Source organism: Rattus rattus, chromosome 2, assembly GCF_011064425.1.
Source record: "Rattus rattus isolate New Zealand chromosome 2, Rrattus_CSIRO_v1, whole genome shotgun sequence".
NCBI classification, from domain to species: domain Eukaryota; kingdom Metazoa; phylum Chordata; class Mammalia; order Rodentia; family Muridae; genus Rattus; species Rattus rattus.
In genome coordinates, this window is record NC_046155.1 from 94,785,332 (window position 1) to 94,807,669 (window position 22,338).

Below are 22,338 nucleotides of genomic sequence, written 5' to 3' on the forward strand. Positions count from 1 at the left end.
CCAGCTCTGGCAACTCCTAGTATGCAACTTGGGCAAGTCAGCTCTCCTCTTTGAGGCTCTCTACTCCCCTGGAAAATAAGGTCATTGAATGAGACAATGAAGAGTACACTTAGAAGCAGATAGCATATTCAAATGGCGTTGCTGAAGAGTTTACTGAAAGGAAGTATTCAGACTTGGAGAGAGATGCAGCTAACCAAGACAGTGCCATAGGGCAAGACCTTAAGTAGAGGAAGCCAGTCTGTGCAAAGACAGCTGAAAATGGCCTAATGCAAAAAAAAAAAAAAAAAAAAAAAAAAAAACCAATAAACTTTTAAAAAGAAATACTTCTTAATTTTTAACTCAGGTATAGAGTTCTTAAGCAGGAATTGTGTAGATAACAATGTGGTATAGTAATACTAAAAGTCTACTGTCCTCTTCCAAAGATCGAGCCTCCCATTGTCTAAGCCTGAACAGAAATCAAAGGAAAAGGCACAGGTATTGCTGGCTACTAGGGCGGGAGGGCTAGGGAAAGGATCACACCCAAACACAATCTAAGGAAGACTCCCAGGCTGGCCTCCTCTCTCCCTTACCAATCCCTCCATCCAGACAGCAAAAGGGACCAAAGACAAGATCGGACATTTCTTTACAAGGCTTCACAAGAATGTGGTAGGGATGAAGGTGAAATGGGAAGAAAGAATAAAGGATTTTTAATTGTGATTATCTGTGGATTTCTTTTATCCACCTTATCTCTCTGTGCCAGTAGCTGGGGTCATTAGAAGCTCATGCTTCCCCTAACTGCGGCTCTTAAATGTGCTGGATTCTTCTTCAAAGGTGCTTTTGTAAGGAGCTGTATGCTGTCGTTTTTAATTAATTTTAGCTTTATTTTTCCATTTGATCTGATAGAGTTAAATGAACTTTTATTGCTCAGATATCCCTAGCCAGTGAACTAGGTCAGCCTTTCCAGGAGTTCTTTGAAACTTTTCACATGTATAAATAACTTCTGCCAGCAGATTCTGGGCTCTGCAGGAGACCTAGCTGTCCTGCAGGGATATATGGGAGATGGGCTCCACCCACTGGCTACTTCCCTCAGAGAGCTTGGCCCACCCACAGGTCTTTCTGAGCTCCAGGCACTTACTGGGTGCTGAATAGGAAAGGGGTCCCTGAGGCTGCCTGAATCCCACAGGGAAATAATGTTGAGGACCCAAGGAGTAGAATTAGCAGGCATCCAGCATTTTTCTCCTTAATCCCACCTTACTGCGGGGGACTGCAATTTGCCCATCTCTCTGTCATGGTTTCTGGACCTTTTCTACCACCTGTAGTCACTTCTGATGATGCTTCTTCAAACCAGTGGGTTTTACTTATTAGGTCCTTCCCACTGATGTCCTAGAATCCCAAGATGATCTGTGTCATCTGGAAATGTCTCTCTAGGACTGGGAGGATTTTGCCTCTGTCTCCCTACCTTTCTCCTATCTTTTGCCCCAATTCCAGAAGTGCTTCATATAAGGATAACCCTTTCCCACTAAGATGATAGAAGGTCCTTCCTTACTGGCGAGCTTACCCACCCACCAACATGCCTTTGTATGAACGTGTGTTGTGAGTGTGTGTGTGTGTGTGTGTGTGTGTGTGTGTGTGTCCTTGTCTCATCTTCTGCTGTTTCACATCCTCTGCTTGACCCCAGGACACATACTGTCGAACCTTTCATATTACAGTATATCATAACATTTGTTAACCTTTTTTGTCTGTGTGTATAGGTATGAAAATTACACACAGTCTCCTTTCCCAAATAACTCTTTTGACGTGAGGGGGAGAGGTGTCTGATAGGAAGTATAGCATTATGAAGATATACTGGAGCATGTTAACTGGCTCACGCCCGTGGTTGCCAGTCTCCAGAAGTGACCGTTGCTTTTTCTTCTTCTTCCAGAAAAAAAGAGATAAAAAGTAGACTTGTATTTTACTTATACAACAGAGGTAATTCTGTCTCCTGCCTTTCGGTAATGAAGTTGTTTGGGAGTTTGCTCCCCAGAGCTCAGGCCCTCCTCTGAGCTGCGCCGTGCTTTTCCATTGTGTGGATGCACTCAGAGCTCTTCTCAGACATGTGCATAGCTCCAAATGCAGCCAGTTCTTACAGACAACTCTTCGATGACCTCCTGTGTCTCTCCTGATGTGTTGGGTGGGGACTGGCTATGATTATCGCCTCACCTCCTATTAACTGAAAGCATGGGCCAAAACACTTGGCATTTGGGTGGGAATAGCCAAATTGGCCTGCAAAAAGTTTTGCTGATGGACACCTCATCATCAGTGGATGAGAAAGCCCCTTCACAACAGGCAAACCTGGGGATTAACGCGCCTTCGAATGTTTGCCAACCTGATAAGGATTACAAAATATATCATCTCTTTGTTATTTTGTTTTTTTTATTTCTTTAATTATCAATGTGGCCAAATATCTTTTCATATGTTTATTAGGACTCCTGCATTTGTTCTTCCCTGAATGCATTCATTGCCTTTGTTTTGTTCCCACTGGAAATAAGTTTTAAATTATTTTGTGACATCAAATGCAGCTTCTAGATCACAAATACTTTAATGTCATCCTCAAATTTATTTTGGCTTAGTTGGAGATGCCAAACCAAAGAGGGTGAGAGGAGGGTCTGGATGTCTCTATCTCCTGCTGCTGTCACAGGGAGCCAACCCTCTGCAACCTCTTGGAATGGCCTGTCACCCCCACACTCAGTAGAACAAGGCGATGCATTATTTAGGACGCCATTGGTTCCACTGGGAAACTCTACCCATCAGACCACTCTCTGGCAGCTGCTAAGTACCAGGCACGAAGGCACGAATCAGCCGTGGGACTCCATGTCGCCCATTTAGATGAGGGCTCTGTCAACTGCCCATTGAGAATCTCTAGGGGTCACATCCTTGACACCATCTGCTGGACCATGAAGATCAGCAGCCTGCCAAGAAGTCTGACAGGCTGTGATTATTTTCCACTCCAGTGCGGTGTGTTTTTCTTTCCCCTGGCATGAAGGGGATTCATTTTCTAAGCGAGCTCTTTGGGCTGCAGACATCTCATAAAGGGAAACAGGCCTCTCAGGGGACCTTGCTATGTTGAGTCAGACCTCATGGCTCAGACCCTGAGTGTGAGCTTGTGCGCCTGCAGGTGATATTTTTGGTCTCCTAGATGAGTTGTTAACCACTCAATCCATCTATTCCACAACAAACGTGCTAAGATGACGTTTGCTGATACATTAAGAAAAACCAGGCTTTAGGAGTTCATCAAGATGGCCAAGCAAGCATGGGCACTTGCTACCAAGTGTTAACGGCCCAAGTTCGATTCCTAGAAGCCACATGACAGAAGGAGAGAACGGGGTATACACACAAACCAAACAAGTCCAGGATTTGATAATAGTCTAAGCAATAAGTCTTGAACTTACTGAGTGATGTTGAGCAAACTGTACTGTTGCTTGGGACCTATGAAGTTTGCTTAAAGTATAAAAGGAAATAAAGAAAAGAGGGTCAGCAGAGTCCATCTCGGAATCGTAAAGTGAGTGGAGCTGACCAGCAATCGTCGACATTGAGCTGCAGTAACAAGCCACCTGCAAAGACAGGTACTTAAAATAAGCGTCTGTTGGTGTACGCATGCCTGAGCACTCTCTGGGCCCTGTTGGTCTAAACCAGGCTTGACCAGGGTCATTTCGATCTGCAAGGTACATTCAAGCCTGCCCAGGAATCCCGTATCCATCTTGACTGGTGGGACAACTGAGGCATGGAGAGTTTACTGCAGAAGAAAAGAGAGCACAAGCCATAGCACTACAACCGTATTCCTCAGATGTACACATTATTTCCTAGTTCTTCACATGCAGCTCCCCTTTAAGAGTCCGGTCTGGAAGCAATGCTCAGGTTTCATGGGTTCCAGGGGACGCGGTCATGGAATTTGTCAGTTTGTATGCTAACTGGCTTTAGCCTGCCCCATTACCTTGCTTTGCACGGAGCGCTGTCATTTTCTGTCTGTGTCTGTTCCTGTGTGCTGCATTATGGGAAATTTTCTATAAACAGTTAAAATTTTTTATGCGTCCATGATGCAGGAGTGCGTACTGGTACCTTTACTTGGTAAGTCATCTCACCAACCCCACAGACCTATCTTTTGTGTTTACCAAATCTGCTTTGATTGTATTTAATCTTCACTTTCATTCAACCTCTGAAGTTTAATATAAATGTGATCTTTTTTTAAAGTGAAGTCTGCCATTATGTTCCTCCCCAGTAAGCCTTTTTTAAATTTATTATTTATTACTTATTTTATTTAATGTATGTGAGTACACTGCAGCTGTCTTCAGACACACCAGAGAAGGGCATCGGATCCCATTACAAGTGATTGTGAGCCACCATGTGGTTGCTGGGAATTGAACTCAGAACCTCTGGAAGAATAGTCGGTACTAACTGCTGAGCCATCTCTCCAAAAAACAAAACAATAACAACAACAACAACAACAAAAACACAAAAAACAAAAACAAAAGCAAAACAAAATCTTGACTTTCACTTGTTTATGTCTCAAACCTGCCTTTATGTTTCCATATTTAAAAGAACATAACGCTTTTTCTCTAATGTAAATTTTACCCGTTTGCTTCTTTTCACTCTCCATTAGTCACCTCTCTAATCCATCAGATTATTTAGTATTCCAAGGATATGAAGTCTGGATGTTGTGCCTGCTAATAAAAACTGCTTGGGTGAGCTATAACTTTTGGAAGCTTGTGTGAGGATGATGTGGTTTTTGTTCTTTGGTTGTTGTTGTTGTTGTTTTCACCCTTCCCTCTGTGGGTTTAACTGTAGTCAACACTGTCAAAGGGTCTCTGCAGTCTGTGAATTCCCATGCGCTCCTTACCTGCCTACCACCACCACTGTCCTAGCTTCTGGCCAGCTTTCACAGTAACTTTTTGGTATAGAATCCGAGGAGCCCATCAGTGGTATAAACCTAAATTTCATGTTTGTATTTAACAGTGGGTTCATTTTTCTAAATATAAGATGTTTTTCCTCCCCAAATTCCCAAATAGACACAAGCTTCTTGGTCTCCTGTGTAGCTGGCTGGACCAAGTACTCACGACTGGAAGAAATCCCTCCAGGGTTTAGGCAGAAGTCAGGGGCTCCACTCTAACTCTTGGCCTCCATGGCTGGGTGTGTGTCTTATTTCCTTGTGTAGAAGTTTAGCTCCCAGCTCTCAGCTGTTAAGTTCTCTATGTCTTCTACTCTTCTGAGCTTCTGTGGCTTCTGTTTTTATACTTGATACACTACATAAATGATCTTTATTTGATTTTTTCCCCTTTCTACTTCATTCTGTCCCATGTTTTTAGAAAGCTTAATATGAAAGAAAATCCGGTCTCCACTATTGGCCAGAGCCACAAGTCCAGCACTTACAGGCCCTCAACAAAACCACTGTAGGTGCCTTGTACTTTAAGCTTCTTTCCCAAATATGCCCCCCACCATGTGTTTTCATTAAGTAGCTGACTAGATACATGCCTACTGGATTTAAAAAGCAATTGAGAATTTAAGCTGTGCCCAGCAAGTGGCTGTCTTGAGTTACCTTCTATTGACTCTTGTAATAATTAGAATTTCAATTATTCATTTTCAATTAGAAGTGTAGCATAATCATCACGGATGTCATTAAGAAATTTAATTGTATCTAATGTTGGATTGATAGAAGGGACGTTTCCTAGGAAAACAGACATCCTTAATTAGAAGAGAGAGAGTTACAGAAGAACTTTGAAAGAAGCCGAAAGAAGCAGAGGGCAGTGAGCTGGACTTCAGTGGTTTGAGCATGTGCTCCGTTCACGACAAACATCTCCATGCTAACCACCACCAGGCACAGGAATGAAAATCACCAGACGTCACTTCAAATTCAAATTCTACCATATACCTCAACAGGCACAATGAATGTCACTGTGCCTGCCCTGGGCCTGGTGCCCTGCTTAATTCTATGCTTGGATTATTTCATTTAGTCACACTACCAACTTTCTAGATAGTTCCTTGAATGAAAAATGGAGCAGGACACAAACAGGAAGCTGGGAGTGACTGATGCTGAGTGAGTGTTTGTGTAATGGATGACTAGAGCCACAGCTGACACAGAGAGGAGCTCGTTACTGCACTCCTACCTCGTGGGAGCTACCAGAACATTAGTTGCCTCGCACACCTCCTGATTTCATCTTCTGAACTGGTTCCAGGGAGTAGTCCTGTTACAGCATTGAGAAGTTAGCTTGGAGGACATAGGTACATCATCCAGATTCCCAATTAAGGAGTGAGGGATCTACAATCTAAAACTCCAGCCTCCATCTTGGGCTTACTGACCTTGATATAGAGAAATGAAAGAAGTTGTCACTTTCTCAAATAATGTACGCAGATTCCTAGGTATGTGTAGGTGACTTGGGGACTTTTGAATTAATTCCTTTTTGGTGGGAAGTAGAGGAATTCACCTGACTGAGTTTGTTGGGTAGGTGAATGTATGACAGGGGATTGCTGACAAATAGTAGAGGCTTAAAAGTATTTAATGAATCAATCAATTCAGTAAGGATTTGATGACTGGCTAAAGAGGAGTCATTCCTTTTTAAAATGGGCTAAACTTGTGGTAGAAAATTTACAGGCCAACTTCGGGATTGGAAGAACCTATGTTCAAATTATGCTTTCTACTCTATGCCTGTGGAAATGTGGATCCAATCTCTCCATGCCTTCGCTTCCTCTTCTGTACACTCAGAAAAGGCCTTGCACAGAGTAAATGCAGGATAAAGTCTTATTTTGTTATAAGCACTCAGATGACACTTGTCATTATTGATTGTCACAGCATTATGTTACAGTGGTGTTAGTGAGGATGAATAAAAATTGGTGAAGACCAAATCATTAGTGAAGGGCATGGGTAGATGCCTAGGCTTTCTTAGTGGGGTCAATGGGCGGGAAGTCTTCCACTTTCCCTTTTTTCAGTCCTGCCTTCCTGGAAACCTGGTAAGTAGTGTTGGCTGTCCCAGAAAGGTTGGAGGACACAACATGTCAGGAATGGGATGGGGAAGCAGACCTTGTCATCCCACAAAAGGAAGGCAAACAGCCTATTATTCCAATTTTCTGCTGAAAAGAGAGAGGAGAGAGAGAGAGAGAGAGAGAGAGAGAGAGAGAGAGAGAGAGGCAAACAAAAGTCTTGACCGTATTTTACAGAAGATGCTCTAGTTTCCATGGCAATTAATGGTGTTAAGTGCACTTCATAGCTCAAAGGTCTCTAGTGAAGCAGGAGAAAGGTATGTGGGTTTTTTTTTTCCTTTAATAGTGTTTGAAGAAAAAAGGTGTTTGCTTAAAAACTCCTTTCATTGACTATTGGCTTGGGCGAGAGTTTAAATTTTGAATTCTTGATAAGATATGCAAAATAACTCAGTGACAAGATTATAGGTACAGTTACAAGATCCCAAATAGGTTCTCTGTCAGGTGAAGGGGACTCTCCTGAAGGCAATGCGTTGTCCTTTTGCTCCTGGTGGAGATTCTCTTACACAACAGTCCCTCGCCACCCAGGAAAGTGTGGCCTTGCTATCATGGTATATATGCACACTAGGCAAGGAGAGGTCGGTAGGACCTCTACCATAGCCCAACCACAGAGGACACTGGATCAGTACGTAGCTAATGAATATCTCTTTATTAAATGGCTACTCTGTACCTGGCACTTTGTTGGGGTGACATACAGGTCTCCCAGCTAATCCTAAAGGGGGTGAGAAGATCTCCAATTTAGAGGATCCTGAGCCTCAAGGGAGACTTACAAAGTTATGCACTCCACACAAGAGGTCTACAATTTTAGGGCAAGCCACAATGACCTGCAGAGAGCTGCGTCATTTTAGACTTCTCTTTGCCCACAGCCAAGAGATCATTCCTAATGTTGAGAGGCCAGGCAACAGGATAGACAGTAAACATCACTGCAGGTGTCCTCTGGGGACAGACTCATGTTGCATACTGACTCTGTCACACCTCAACCAGGAACATTGAAAATAGTCACATATTTCCATAAGTGGAGAATAAATTGGCATTGGCTACACTGCAGTGTGGTTGTAAGAATTATTGATAAAGAATGTAAAATAACCAACGCAGATATGGACCAGCTGGATCCTCAGGACGTAGCCTCTATAATGATGTAGATTTCTGTGCTTGGAAAGGGTAGACCAAGCCCTGAGGCTGCTGCTCAAGGCCTTCATCAGCTGCCTTCCTCTTAGGCTGCCTTCCATATGTGGTGCAAGTTTGTCACACTTTCTACTGGTGTTAAGGACTTGGATTGCTACAGTGTTGAGTGTTAGATACAATGATGCAAATCTACTAGGCTTTTGTTCTAGGTTAGGCCTGAACCTGGTGTCTGCAAGATCACAAAATAACACCACATTTTCCCCCCAGCACTTTCCAGCTTACTGTTCTGACTGCTAACTTGCACTGTAGACATAGTTCAGCTAGGCCCCTGAATCGAAGCCTCTGGCCATTTCATCTTCAAAATCAAACCGGCAAAAGCTGTCTCACGCCTTCTATCCTGGCACTGAGGATGTTGAGGCATGGCAAGAGTGTGAGACTAGCCTGGACTACTATGTGAAATCCTTCAAGACAGAAAAACAAGAGGTCATTGTATAAAGTTGTTATAATGATAGAATGAAACTAACAAGAGGCAACATTTCATAAGCACTCTATAAATCTGGCCCATTGATCTGCCCCTTTTTGCTTTTGCTATGGATTATGGGATGGAGCTATAAAAAGACTCAACCTTGGGCAACGAAGTACTTGGGTGGTAAAAGCACTTGTCACACATGCCTGATGACATGAGTTGAGTGCATGGAAAGTGGAGAGAACTGACCTCTAAATGTTGTCCTCTGGACCTCCACATAATGGTTGGCACATGACTTCACTCTTACATCTCCTGAACATATAGAATAATAAATAAAGTATTTAAAAAAAAAACAGTCCCGATCATACCTTATCCTACCCCTATCCCCTCTCTGATGAGGCACACCTGTTACACTATTTTGACCCATTTCCTACTCCTTCCTTTCACTTCCTAAGGTAAAGTTCCATGAGCTTCTCATGTGCCCTCTGACCTATCCTTTCCAACAGTGCCACCACCATGACATTTCAAGTTTCACTCCCTGGTATTTGGGAGAGGAAACTGAGGTACACAGAAGCAAAAGCACCTGCCCCCAGGTCTCCTGGGGAGGCACTGCTGGAGCTGGCTTCAGAGACCTAAACCAAACAGGATTCTTCCTAAAGGGCCGTGTCTATTAGCCAACTCCTAAGTGCAGCTTGAAGAGTTCATTCAGAGCCCTTACAGCATATGAGGTGAAGGACAGAAAGGGGGCTGAGTACACAGTTGAGCATATCAGGCTCTAGCCAGCCTTGAGACTCAGTCCAACATGAAAGCAGGAGTGGACTCTACAGTCTGCATAGAGGGAGGTGTTTTCTGTGCTCAAGTTGGAGTTCAGAGTGCTTCTACCTGGTAAGATCCATGAAGGGCTTCTGGAAGTAGGGTCTCCTGAGGTTCCCCCTAGCTCCTTTCTGCTGAGGAGAGTGCATCTGAGTAAAGCACCCTCCTCCTCCCAGGGCAGCCAAAGGTCTGGGTTCTGCCTTCCTCTCCCCAGCAGGTTTCTGTTGCTTAAGAAAAGCCCAGAAAGAAAGAAAGAAAGAAAGAGTGCAGACTTTACCTGTAAGGTGAGCCTCCTTCCCTGCCTGTCTAGTCCACTGTGGACACAAGCGAGCGAAAGAGACGACTGTTTGTTTTATAACGGGAGCTTAACATGATTCATTTCAGATTCCCTAAGGACCTTTGTAAAGTTTGGACTGAGTGATAATATATTTTTTATTAAACTGAAGACCTAACAAGCAGGAAAGCGGTGCTCGACAACATAATAGAGCTGATACACTGCGAAGCAGCTTCTTACCAGAGTCTTCCACGGTTCCAGAATCTTTGGACTTCACCACCTGCCTCAGCAGGGAGATTAAGGGGGCTTCGAAGATTTGCTATACCACACACAAGGTCCTATCCTAACGCCACTGATGAATGCTGAGAGTCCCAGGACAAGGGCAGCTGACCTGCAGACCTCCTAAGAATGCTGGTCTGGCATCCTGTGCAGGCCAAGAGCGCACAGTGAAGGTAGTACTCACTTAGAGGGCCTGGCTCCCGAGGTGATTCATTTGGCAAATTACTTCTTGTCCAGCAAGCATGCAGACTGGAGTTTGAGCCCTCAGATTCTGTGAAAAAATTGTGAGGTGTTGTAGCACGTACTTGTAATGTGAGGGCTGGAGAGACAGACAGAAAGATTCTTGGAGGTTGCTGGCAAGACAGCCTAGTCAATTCAGTGAGCTCTGGGCCAATGCGAGGCCCTGTCTTAAAACAAAGACAAAACCCAAAGTGAATCTCAAAGAAATGTGGAGGCTTCTCTGTGCCCTAGACATAAGGCCGTGCACCAGAATCAAAGGTGAACTCTGGGTGAGGGGAGAGGAGACTAGGGAATAGAAATAACATGAGGTTGACTTCTAACCTCTATGTGAATGGACACACACACACACACACACACACACACACACACACACACACACACATAGGGCTGTGGCAAGGGACAGAGTATTGTCCACAGCATTGGTATTGTCTACAAGCTTCCAAGACTCCACCCTGGACCTGCTAAGTCTCAAGCCCCAGGGACTAGACCCAGCATTTGTGCTTGAAGGGGGTGGGGGAGGGTCTCTGGGTAATTTGTAATGCTTGCTAAAGCTTGAGAAGCACTTGCTACTCAAACTGCGGTACCTGACCTAGCAGCTTCACCATTGCCTTGGAACAACTTAGAAAAGGGGGACACCAAATCAGACTCTGAGTTTAACAACACTGCCAGTTGACTCTCATGCACATGGAGCTAAAGGGGCATTCCTGTAGCCACCACTAGACACTGGGTCGTGTATTTCAGATAAGCATGTGACTTCTTTAGACCCCAGCACTTTGATGAGGTCATAGATTATGAGGTCACCTCCCATAGCCTCTGCTGCATGGGAGGCACTCACCCTCCCTGGTGACAGGACTCTGTTCCTGCAGCCACTACCCATGTGTTAAGACTTCTGATACTAAAAGTCTCCTGTTGGAGTTCTCATTCTGCTACAGAAGTCTTCATCCAGGCTCCTTTTGAAGTATTTCATTATTTTGTGTAAGTTCCTCATCACCCTCTGGTCAAGGTACCTCTGGTGACCTTAGAACATAAATCAAGAGTTTCTTTGAGGCCAACTGAACCCAAAATCTGCCATGTGGAGTGCATTTGAAGACAGCTCTCTGACATGCATAGGTACCTCAAGAAAGGAGAAAATAGGATTCTCGGAACCTGATCCATGGTTGGAAAATGCTAAGTGACCTTAGAAGCACGCATGCACCCTGCCCCTTCCTTGCACCCTATGGAGTTGTGATACCTGAGGTGATAAACCCATGTGGAGCCTTCTCTGTGCCCTAGACATAAGGCCATGGCACCAGAATCAAAAAGGGAACTCTGGACGAGGGGAGAGGAGACTAGGGGACTGGAAGACACATTTTTATGTGTCTCCATGGAGACAAGAACCATGTCCTTCCAGTTCTGGCTCAGGGCCCCAGACATATAGTGCTCCCTCCCCTCCCCAGGAAGACAGTTTTAAAATGCACCTTTGGGGCCAGCCTGCTAAGTGCACCAAGGGACCCTCAGACTCTACACGGGGAGGGAGATCTCAGGGTGTCTGTGTGACAGCGAAATTCAAGAGGCTCTAAAAAGCCTGTATCCTCTGACCTACTAATTCTATTTCTGGGAATCTGTGCTAAGAAAACAATCTGAAATGTAAGCAAATGTATCCATACTGGCAACTGCTGTGGCCTTGGTCATGAGTAAAAACTGGAAACCACTAAATGCTCCACCGTAGGAGACTGGTTAGGTGAATTATGGCTTACTTGGAGGATGGAGTATTTTGTAGCTGTTAAAAATGATGTTTGCTGAGCTTTTAATAGCAGGGAGAAATGTTCCTTGCAGACCATTAAGTATGAAAGACGGGATGCAAGTTCTCCGAGCTAAAAATCTAAGCTTCGTGAAAACAATTACAGAAAAATGACAGACAGCAAGTGAGCAAGAGAAACCGGCTCCCACTGGTTTTCTAAGCACTGGGATTGTGCTGTGTGTGATTTTGTTCATTCTCACCTTGATGGATTCCCCACCCCCGCATTTGAAAACCACTGCTCATCTGTGTTAGGAGATTGTCTGAGGCTTGCTTGTGATAAAGCCAACAGTCATGACTGGTCCGAGGCCAGGCACGGGATGTAACAGCCGTTCCTATCTTCTAAACATGCATCGCTTTTGAAATGAGAAAAAAAAAAGGATTCAATAAACATTCTTTACCAAATTAAATTCAAATCAAAGTAAACAAATACAGCATTGGCGCATCCTGTGGAGGATGGCCTCTGCTCCCGAGCTCCCGAAGGAAGTGACAGCCTGTTCCTGGCTTATCGTTTTGGGGGATCTTCAAAAACCAGCCACTGTGAAATTGACTTCTAACGGATCTTAATTGAGACGGGCCCTAAATGCATGGATCAGAAATGACATTTGGGCTGTCTGTACCCCTGCTGTTTTGTGCATAGGTCCTGTACTTTTCTATGTGTCAGAGATGTCTGGGGCATTTACCCCGGGTCCCGGTCCCATCCCTGCCTTTCAGAAATGAATCCAGGGCCCTGCACATATTGGCAGTAGCTTTCACCAACTCTAAGCAGAGTGGGAGTTGATCTTAATCTTGGACCTGCATAGGGTTGAGCCCTCACCTACCTACACCTTGATACACTTGTCATATGTGCTCCCTTCCCTTAACATAAATGGGCTTAACACTCTAGGGATGGTCTGCAGGACATGGACCCTGGGATTGCCTGTAAACCCCACAGTGATCCACAAACTGAGTACTATTAAGTCTGCTTCTGCTTTGTATCAAACGCCATTAAGTAGTTCTTCTGCCTGCTTGTATAGCTCACATGACTTCAGGGGTGGTCTTGCGCCACATGCCCAGTATTTCCTCACCTGCAGAGTGATCAATTACTTCAGTATACGTTAAAGCAAGATGCCAGCAGTCTAGAGCAGTCCCAAGTGTCCCTGGCCAATTTTACCCTGTATATATATCATCATGCAGCCTGGTCCCTTTCCCCTGTCCTCTGCCGGGATCCATTTTCCAGCATTCTTCTGTCCATATACCCATGGCTTTCACACACAGAGCAATGTAACTCTTCGTTCCTTAACCCCAGGGGCCTTCCTCTCCTTTCATGTCCAGACTGACTGGTTAAAACATTTTACCCACTCCGACAAGTGTTCTCTCTCAGATATATCCTGGTTTCTATCCAAACCAGTGGCCAGCATCTTGACATCATATCTCCTGTGTGCTTTGGCCAGTAAATGCTAACCAAATGCTTGAGAGCAACAACACTACAGTGAGAAGAGCTGGTAGGAAGAGGGAAGCAGGCCATTGGTGTAATTACACAGTCCAACAAGACAACGCTCTGCGACTCTCACACCTCCCAAGGCCTTAAGATGGGAGATTTTCTCAGAAATGTAAACCGTGCAAATTGACTCAAGGAAAATTAGACTCAAAAGGAGAAAGATCCCATATTCACATGGCACATTTGTTCAACTTACCAGGAGTTCTCTGAGTAGAAACCATGGGAACCCTTTTTGTCTCAACAAAAAATATGGAATCAACACCATCATTGTGTTCTGTGTCTGTGGGGAAGCTGGAAGACCTTGGGCCCCTGGGGAGTGGTGCATAGAATTTTAGCTTTCCCCTAATTCTCTGAATATACTGGACTCAGAGGCTGCACTGGGCCTCCATGTAAATATGGACAGTTAGCATTTATGAATATGCACCAGCCTACTTTCTCCTCTTTAATGAAAATAAGAGAGAAGAGAGAGAGAGAGAGAGAGAGAGAGAGAGAGAGAGAGAGAGAAAGAGAGAGAGGAGAGGAGAGGAGACGAGACAAGATGAGACGGGAAGGGAAGAGAAGAGGAGAAAAGAATAATGCACTATAAAGGTCAGCAGCAAATAGGTTTGAGATGATTTGATGGGTCCAGTACCCATCTTTATAACATGACTTCTCCTTTCCATGTTTAATTGTGATATTTAATGGTCACCCTTGCATTGTAAGATTACACTTTTCAAGTAAGATTCTCTCCTAATGATGACTTGAGCCCTGCCCCTCAATAGGAGAATCAGCAGAACCTGGAGGACTCTATCTGGAATTGACACTCTCTACTCTGATTTCGTTCAGTTTAACCTAATTGTTTGTTTGTTTATTTACTCAGTTTTCACTAAAAAGAAAGGAAAGATCATACTCAAGTTTCAAGCATGTACAAATTGCTTTGCTTCAGTAAAATTAAATCTCTCTCTCTCTCTCTCTCTCTCACACACACACACACACACACACACACACACACACACACACACACACACGAATAGATAAGGAAAGGGTTTCAATGGGATTATTTTTAAAAAGCTCCAGGTTGAGAGAACGTAACACCAGATGAGAGAAGCCCAGTGCTGGCTCTCGCTTGCCTAGGGGCAAGTTTCACTTTGGCATTTTCTAGTCCTATAACCTTGGGTGCATGACTTAGTCTCTCTGAATCTGAGTTCCCATAGAAATCCAGTGCAGGAAGCAGTTGTCATAAAACAGCAGTGCTGGGAGCTTTCTGGAATGTCCGCCTTAGGTGGATTAGACTATCAGCCATGCTACCAACAACTATTCCGCAGTCGTATGAGACTCCTCCTCACTCTTAAGGGGTGGACTTTTAAGTGACTTTCAAAGTTCAGATGAAACCCATGACAGGGAATTGTTGGGCACCCTAAAACACCTTGTTTGGTTCTTGGTAATCTGTACAACATGGCCCATTTAGTCCTCGAAGCAACACCATGAGATGGGCCCTACTCTCATCTCCATCTTAAAGATGAGGAAACTGCAGACAGTTCAGAGTGTGCCTCAGCAAAAGTCCACCACGGAGAAGGCAGGAATGGAACTGAGCAGTCTGCTGTCACTTGGCTACCCTGGCTTCTGCATCTATTACAGCCTCGTATCTGACATGCCTTTGACAATTGCCCTATGATATCATTTGCACTGCTCATGTGCCCCCTACACTAATCACATACTCTGACATTTACAAAGTGGGATATTGAGAGCCCTAAGGAGACTTATAGTCAAAGTCAATAGAATACCTTAGCTCAGAGCCCAGCCCACTCTCTTTTTATTCCTCAGGAACCCCAAGGCTCAGTTTCTGGATTCTTGAGACTCAGGGTAATGATGCTTAGCTCAGAAGGGATGCAAAATACTTAGAAAGGTACATCGGAGCGGTACATACCAAGTAGATGTCAGTGACAAGTTATCGCATTTGGTACTGTCAAAAGACATTTGCTTCCTTTGTCCATCTTGAACACAGAAACATATCTTAAACTACTCTAAGATGTCTGACTCCTTCCTATGCCCCCTTACAGCAAAATTAATTGATGTCAGGTGTGCTCGAAAGCACAAGGGTGCAAGTCAGTACACCCAGGCCTATCTACATCTGCGCATGACAGCATCTCCCTCAAATGATACCTGGTTGCATGAAACAAGCCTGTGTGTTTTGAAAGTGTGTGATTTAGCACTTGCAACAGCAAATATGATTTCCTTCCCCTTCTCTGGTTGTATTTTTCATGGAACAGAGCCATATATTTTCCTTTCTTTCGTCTTTCTTTTTTTTTCCTTTTTATGGAAAGCAGACATTGAAAGATATTCTGCTGTAGCTTTTCAGTAGAACTTTTCAAGGCAGGTCTGCTGGGAAAGTGTCAACTGAGCACTTCCTATGAACACAGGGTTGTGTGGGTGGCAGAGGAAACACAGAACACAGCCTTATGGCTCAGTGGGATTGGGTCCTGGTGGAGGTATAACTGCCCTATCGACAGGAGACTAGAAGCCCAGAAACCACCAGAGAGCTCCTAATTCGTGACGTTTGCATTAGATGGGGCTCTACAGAGAATCAGAACCAAGAGGCTAGTAGACTAAAGAAAGAACAATATAAAGAGATACCTCACATAATTATGGAAGTTGAAAAGTCTCACGAGCTGTCAGCAGGCACAGAGAAACCAGTAGTGTTGACACCAATCAAGCCCAAAGGCCTATGAACCCACAGTATGCACCTCCCAGAAGTGATTAGGGCCAGAGGTCAAAGAAGACGGTTCTCCCAGCTCTAACTCCACACTGCCCCTCTGTTCAGACCCCCAAGGATTGGCCAATACCTAATCATACCAAGTGCTCCATCGTGACTCAGTCTACAGAGTCTCTTCCACAAAATACCTTGGCCTACACCACCAGAACCACCTAACAAGACGCCCTGTAGGTCAGTCAAGTCAATTCATAAAACTAGGCATTCGCAGACAGTCCCAGGCCAGGGACATCTTTCCAGGAAGCATTTGCTTGCACGTAGGCTGAACAATCCAATCCAGACGGTACTCCTAAACTGTTAGCTGCATATTAATCTGCAGGGACTAATATCATAACATAATTAGTGTAGCAGTGCTCCCAGCTTAATTGAAAATGCTGCATATGAGGGGCAGTTAATGAGAAATGCAAGGTTTGATGATTCAGAACTGCAGAGACTTGGCGGTGTGACGGGCGTAGCTGGGAAGTGTTGGATTTATTTCCTTTTGCTTTTCTCTTTGTGCATCTGGACAGGAAGGGTCTGAAAAGAGTTGCTAACAGTATGTATGGTGAGCGAGCTTTGATTATCCGGATGTCCCTCAGCTCTTTGCAACACAGCAGAGATCCAGTCAAGCAGGAAGCAAATAGATAAATAAATAAGCCTCTGCACACCGACAAAACACATTTTAATTTGTCCATACAACAGTCTTTTCATATTTCTGATAAAAAATCCTCTAGGCCCACCCCATCAAAATTAATGTTTACTTTATCCACAGCGTTAGTAAGCCAGGTGATCTGATTTCTGAGTCCCTACCAGAGCAGCAGCTGCCCCTCCCAGCAGGGGTGGAGGCCCCTACAGTGTGGACGCTTGGCTCTGTGCCTCCAGCCAGTCCCAGGAGGGCTTTAGGACACAAGGTTATATTCTGGTATAGGGAAGACAAAGGTGTAAGAGTCTCCACTCGCACGTAGTAGGTGGGAGGGAGAGACATGATTCAATCTAGTTCTGGCTAGAACTAGACAAAACAGGATTTAAAGGAAACTATTAGGGTACCTACACATTTTTCTTTATTAACGAGTATTTCTTATTTACATCTCGAATGTTATTCCCTTTCCCGGTTTCCGGGCAAACATCCCCCTAACCCTCCCCCTCCCCTTCTATATGGATGTTCTCCTCCCCATCCTCCCCCATTGCCGCCTCCCCCAACAATCACGTTCACTGGGGGTTCAGTCTTAGCAGGACCAAGGGCTTCCCCTTCCACTGGTGCTCTTACTAGGATATTCATTGCTACCTATGAGGTTGGAGCCCAGGGTCAGTCCATGTATAGTCTTTGGGTAGTGGCTTAGTCCCTGGAAGCTCTGGTTGCTTGGCATTGTTGTTCATATGGGGTCTCGAGCCCCTTCAAGCTCTTCCAGTTCTTTCTCTGATTCCTTCAACGGGGTCCTGTTCTCAGTTCAGTGGTTTGCTGCTGGCATTCACCTATGTATTTGCTGTATTCTGGCCACATTTTTTAAAAATAAAAACACTTAAAGTGTTACTTATTTTTTAGTTAGCTTATTTCTTTAACTATGTATGTATTTGTATATAAATACATGCATATCTATGTATGTATATATGTATGTGTGTATGTATGTATGTATATGGGAGGGGGCACTTGTACCATGGTGTGAATTTGGAGATCAGAGAAAATTTTGTGGGAGTCACTTCTCTCCTTCTGCCTTGTAGGTCCTGGGGATCAAACTCAGGTCATCAGACTTAGCAGCATATATCTCTGCCTACCGAACCATCTCATTCATTGGCTCTTTGGTTGTTTTGTTTTATTTTGATTTGTTCATTTGTTTGTTTGTTTGTTTTTAATTTGTCCACTTTCAAGGAATGCCAGGGTCAAAGATTGGATACCACAGGACAGAGAAGCCCCCAGTATGGCACAGAATCCCTCTTGTCCTAAGTCTTTGATGTTTAAATTGTAGACACCAAACCGTGAAGTTTCAACTCTGTTCAGATAAGTGGTCATCTCTACCCATGTGCTGGGTGGAAGGTCCCTGAGTGCAGGACCCACCTATAGTGACAGCATCTACCCTGAGCTATCTGGTGGAAGGGAAGAGATCTGTAGTTTCCCACTGCTCCGACTGTTTGGAACACAGAGGAAACGGAGGTGGGTGTGGGAACCGATGCTACTGCAAACGTGGGTATAAGATGAGAATTCAGTGGCCGAGTCCTACGGTCAAGTCGATTCCAGGACTAACCAGCAGTTGGACAGGAATATGGTGAAAGGGACACAAAATGACACCCGTGTACTAACAGTCAGGGAGGCGCTCACAGCATGAGGAAGAGTAAACAGAAACTTTAAAGAGGCAAGAAGTGGGAAGAGTCCATTTAAGAGTGACTTATGGTACAGAAGCATCACTGTTGGGCACATGAAGGGAAGAGGTGGACATCAGCCGGAGTGAAGATTGCACTTGGGACACTTAGTGGAGGGCAGACAGGTCCACAAAGCTGTTGAGGATTTTCCACGATTTCCATGTGACTCTCCCCTTGCTTGTAGAGCTCCAGATTGTATTCTTCTATGTTATCAGGGGATAGAAGGGTTGTGAATATCATAGCCCCGATTCATATTCCTAGAGGAGCAACCAGGGATCTGGATACCAGGAACCACAAGCATCCTTTTCACAGGGGCAAGATACCCCAAGAGAATTGCAGACACTCTCAGAAGATTGTCCCTTGGCTTAGAACAACAGCCGCAGCCTCCAACCCTGTGTTCAGTGACATACAGAGATGGGTGTGGACCTGGAGACACTGGGGATCAAGGCAGTGATGTGAGCAGGTAATCAAGTTCAGCTTTTATAAGAGAAGACAAAACATCTAATTCTTTTTGTTCTTTCCGGTTTGGGACTTTCTGGGAAGTAGGCAGAAATAATCCTAGGCTAGCCTGTACATCACTGTTAGTGCAGAAGGCCCTTGAACTCAAGGTTCTCTTGCCTCTTTCTCCTAAGTGCTGGGGCTACGTGTATGTGACATCACACCTGACTGATTCTTGTAAGAAGTCTTAATTCTTGAAGTTTAGACAGATCTCTGCAAGCTAAATGAAAGTGTGGGGAACAGTCTGGAAGGAGGTAACTGGCCAGGGGGAAAGGTCATTTCCAAAGATCCACAAGCAGATTATTTAACAGAGCATTCTAATATGTATCCACACATTTGCATATTCATTTTTATTCACACATTTATGCATCTGTATCTGTGCAGAGGCTGCCATTAAGACTGCTTTCCCCAGCCTCCACTCCCGTGCTCTGTTCTGTTTTCTTTGCCCTTCCATACTTTTTGAACTGAGCTCCACTGGGTCAGTCATAGCCATGAGCAAAGCCACTGGTCACTGATCACTAGACTTCCAGCTTCACCACCACAGGTCCCTACCTCACGTCAGGTAACAGGACTGGAGAGAACCAGAGTAGGAGCTCTAACTGTCCTCAGCTCCTCATACTTCATGCTTCACATTGTCCTTTGTAGGAGGGACACTTCGGCCTCAGGTGTTTAGCTTGAATGATTGTCTGGGACATTTTCTAGAGCGTTCAGTATCCTCACTGGGTATTTGTTTCTATAAAGTGTGTGTGTGTGTGTGTGTGTGTGTGTGTGTGTGTGTGTGTGTGTGTGTGTGTATTCCTTCTACTGTGTGTGCACATGTATGAGTGTGAAGGCCAGAGGTCAATGTCAGGTGCCTTCCTCTACTGCTCTCCAGCTTATTTCCCAGCGTCTCTCACTGCACCTGGAACTCATCAATTTGGCTAGGCTGGCTAGTTAATGAGCCCGGGGAATCAGCCGCCTCCACACCGCTCCCAGCAATGGGGCAATAGGCGTGTGTGCGTTATCCAGGTTTTACATGACTGCTGGGGATCCAAACTCAGGTCTCCCTGCTTGTGCAGCAAGCGCTTTATCCAGTGAGCTATCTCCCCAACCTGATCTCTAGAAATCTTTAAGTTACGGCAAGTGCTGCTATCTTGCCTAGCCAGTCCTGCTGGCCAGCTGCCCAGAATAGATCAGGGAAAGCCAACCACATGCTCCACCAGCAGGGATGCAGGAAGCAGGCCCACTGTTTCCTAAGGGAAGCACAAGCTTCGGGAAATAAGCAAGCCTCCATTCCCACACAGCAATTATGTGCACAATTACATTTCCAGCAGGTGTCACTTAAGAGGGTGAAACCCATTAACTGTTCAAATGAGAAAGCAGAAAGGAGTCTCCGAGAGCACCCAGGCAAGGTGTACTCTGCAACATAGGGAGGGGGCACATGCAGGCCTCCACCATGTGTTCCCTCACTCGATCTGAATACTCTTCTGTGTGTCAAAGTACACATGTTGCGTTAGTGCAACCTAGTGTAGAAGTAAAACTTAGCCAGGAGAGCAAGCCGTGGAGTTTGGGCATAATATGCATACAGCAACTAGGGAATGGGTGTGGGCACCATTGGATGTTTCTCTTAGAGTCCAGAGAGAGATCTGAGGCTCTTCATCACCCACATCCTCATCCTCCTCTCTTAATATCAGGGTATGGAGAACATGGGAAACAACCAATAAATACACGGTAGACATTTTTATAGCAACTTTCTCCATATTGCTCAAATGGTGAACTAGATGTTTTGTAGGAAGATCTAAGGAGAAAGAGAGTTTCAGGCCTGTTCAAGCTTGCTTACGTTGACATTTACCCTGGAAAGTGACTATTATTGCCCTCATTAACAGATGAAGAAACAGAAGAAAGGAGAAGGATCTCACCCCAGTATGCTTGTTAATGAAACTACAAGCTTTGGATTGAACCCAGGCCTGCCTAACTCCAGTGTGCTCTTTGCACTACACTGAGCAGCCTAAGTTGGGACCCATTGGATTACAGAGGTGAACCAGGCTCTCCCTGGTGATGTCATACAGGAGGGGAGTTCAAGGATCAGAGCCTCTTTTGTCCCATGCACTAGAAGGCCTTGGGCCTAGCTGAGACAAAAGGAACTTCTGTTTGATATGCTCAGGTCAGCTCTAGTTTTGGTCCTCTTGGGCTTCCTGATGGTCAAGGAACTGAAAGCTGGAGATGGGATAAGAACATGTCCTGGGCATCACTAGCAGGCTTGCTTCCTTTCTAACAAAGACCAGCTCACAACCTCCTTTCTTCAGTCATACTGCTGTCAACATAAAGTGGCACAATTGGGCCCATGCCTTGCCAAACCTACCATTTCTGCACTATCTAAAATGGGGAAACTGCCTCCTTGTACAAAAATCTCAGCCTTTCCTGCCATCACTTACAGGTTCTGACAAGTCCATGTTCTAGTGTGGTTATAACCCCTCTGTATTAGGGTTCTTTAGAGGAACAGAAGTGGGGTGTATGTTTGTGGGGTGTCCGTGAAGGGAATTTATTAGAGCAGTTTATATGCTATAGTCCAGCTAGCCTAACAATGGCTGTCTACCAATGGAAAGTCTAACAATCCAGTAGTTGTTCAATCCACAAGGTTGGATGTCTCAACTGGTCCTCAATCAGTATATTCTGGGATGCTGGAATCCTGAAGAGGGCGGCTCTGAAGCCAGCAAAGGAATGAGTTTGCCAGTCGCAATAAGGACAAGCAGGCCAAGAGCAAAAGTTTCCTCCTTCTGTGTCCATTATTTAGCCTATCACCAGAAGGGATGGCCCAGATTAAAGGTCGATCTTCCCACCTCAGAAGATCTGGACTAAAAGTGGCCCTTCCCACTTCCAATGATTTAATTAAGAAAACCATTCCTCACAGGTGGACCCAGCTGGTTTTAGTTAATTCCAGATGTTGGCAGGTCGACATCAAGAATTGCCATCACACCTGCCTTACCTGAGCCCCTGCCTCTGCTGTCATCTAGCCCTTTACATGGGTCTCTCTTGGGTCATCTTTGTTCCTTCCTCTACTCATGTCTATCATATAGTTGAGGGTGAATTTTGTAAACATTTCACTGTATCCTTTCAGCCAGTCATTCAACTTTCCATTCACCCAAGACATTATTACAGAGTGTGAATATTTACTACGAGGTAAAGTTCATGACAGATTTGAGAAGGATACAAAATTCAATGAGAAGTTCAGTTTCCATGTTGGAGCGAGAGATAGATCATCAAATATGATTACAGGTGAAGGACATGGGGCCAATAAACAGGCCCCATTCTGCCTGGCAGCCTCTTCTGGGGGAGATGG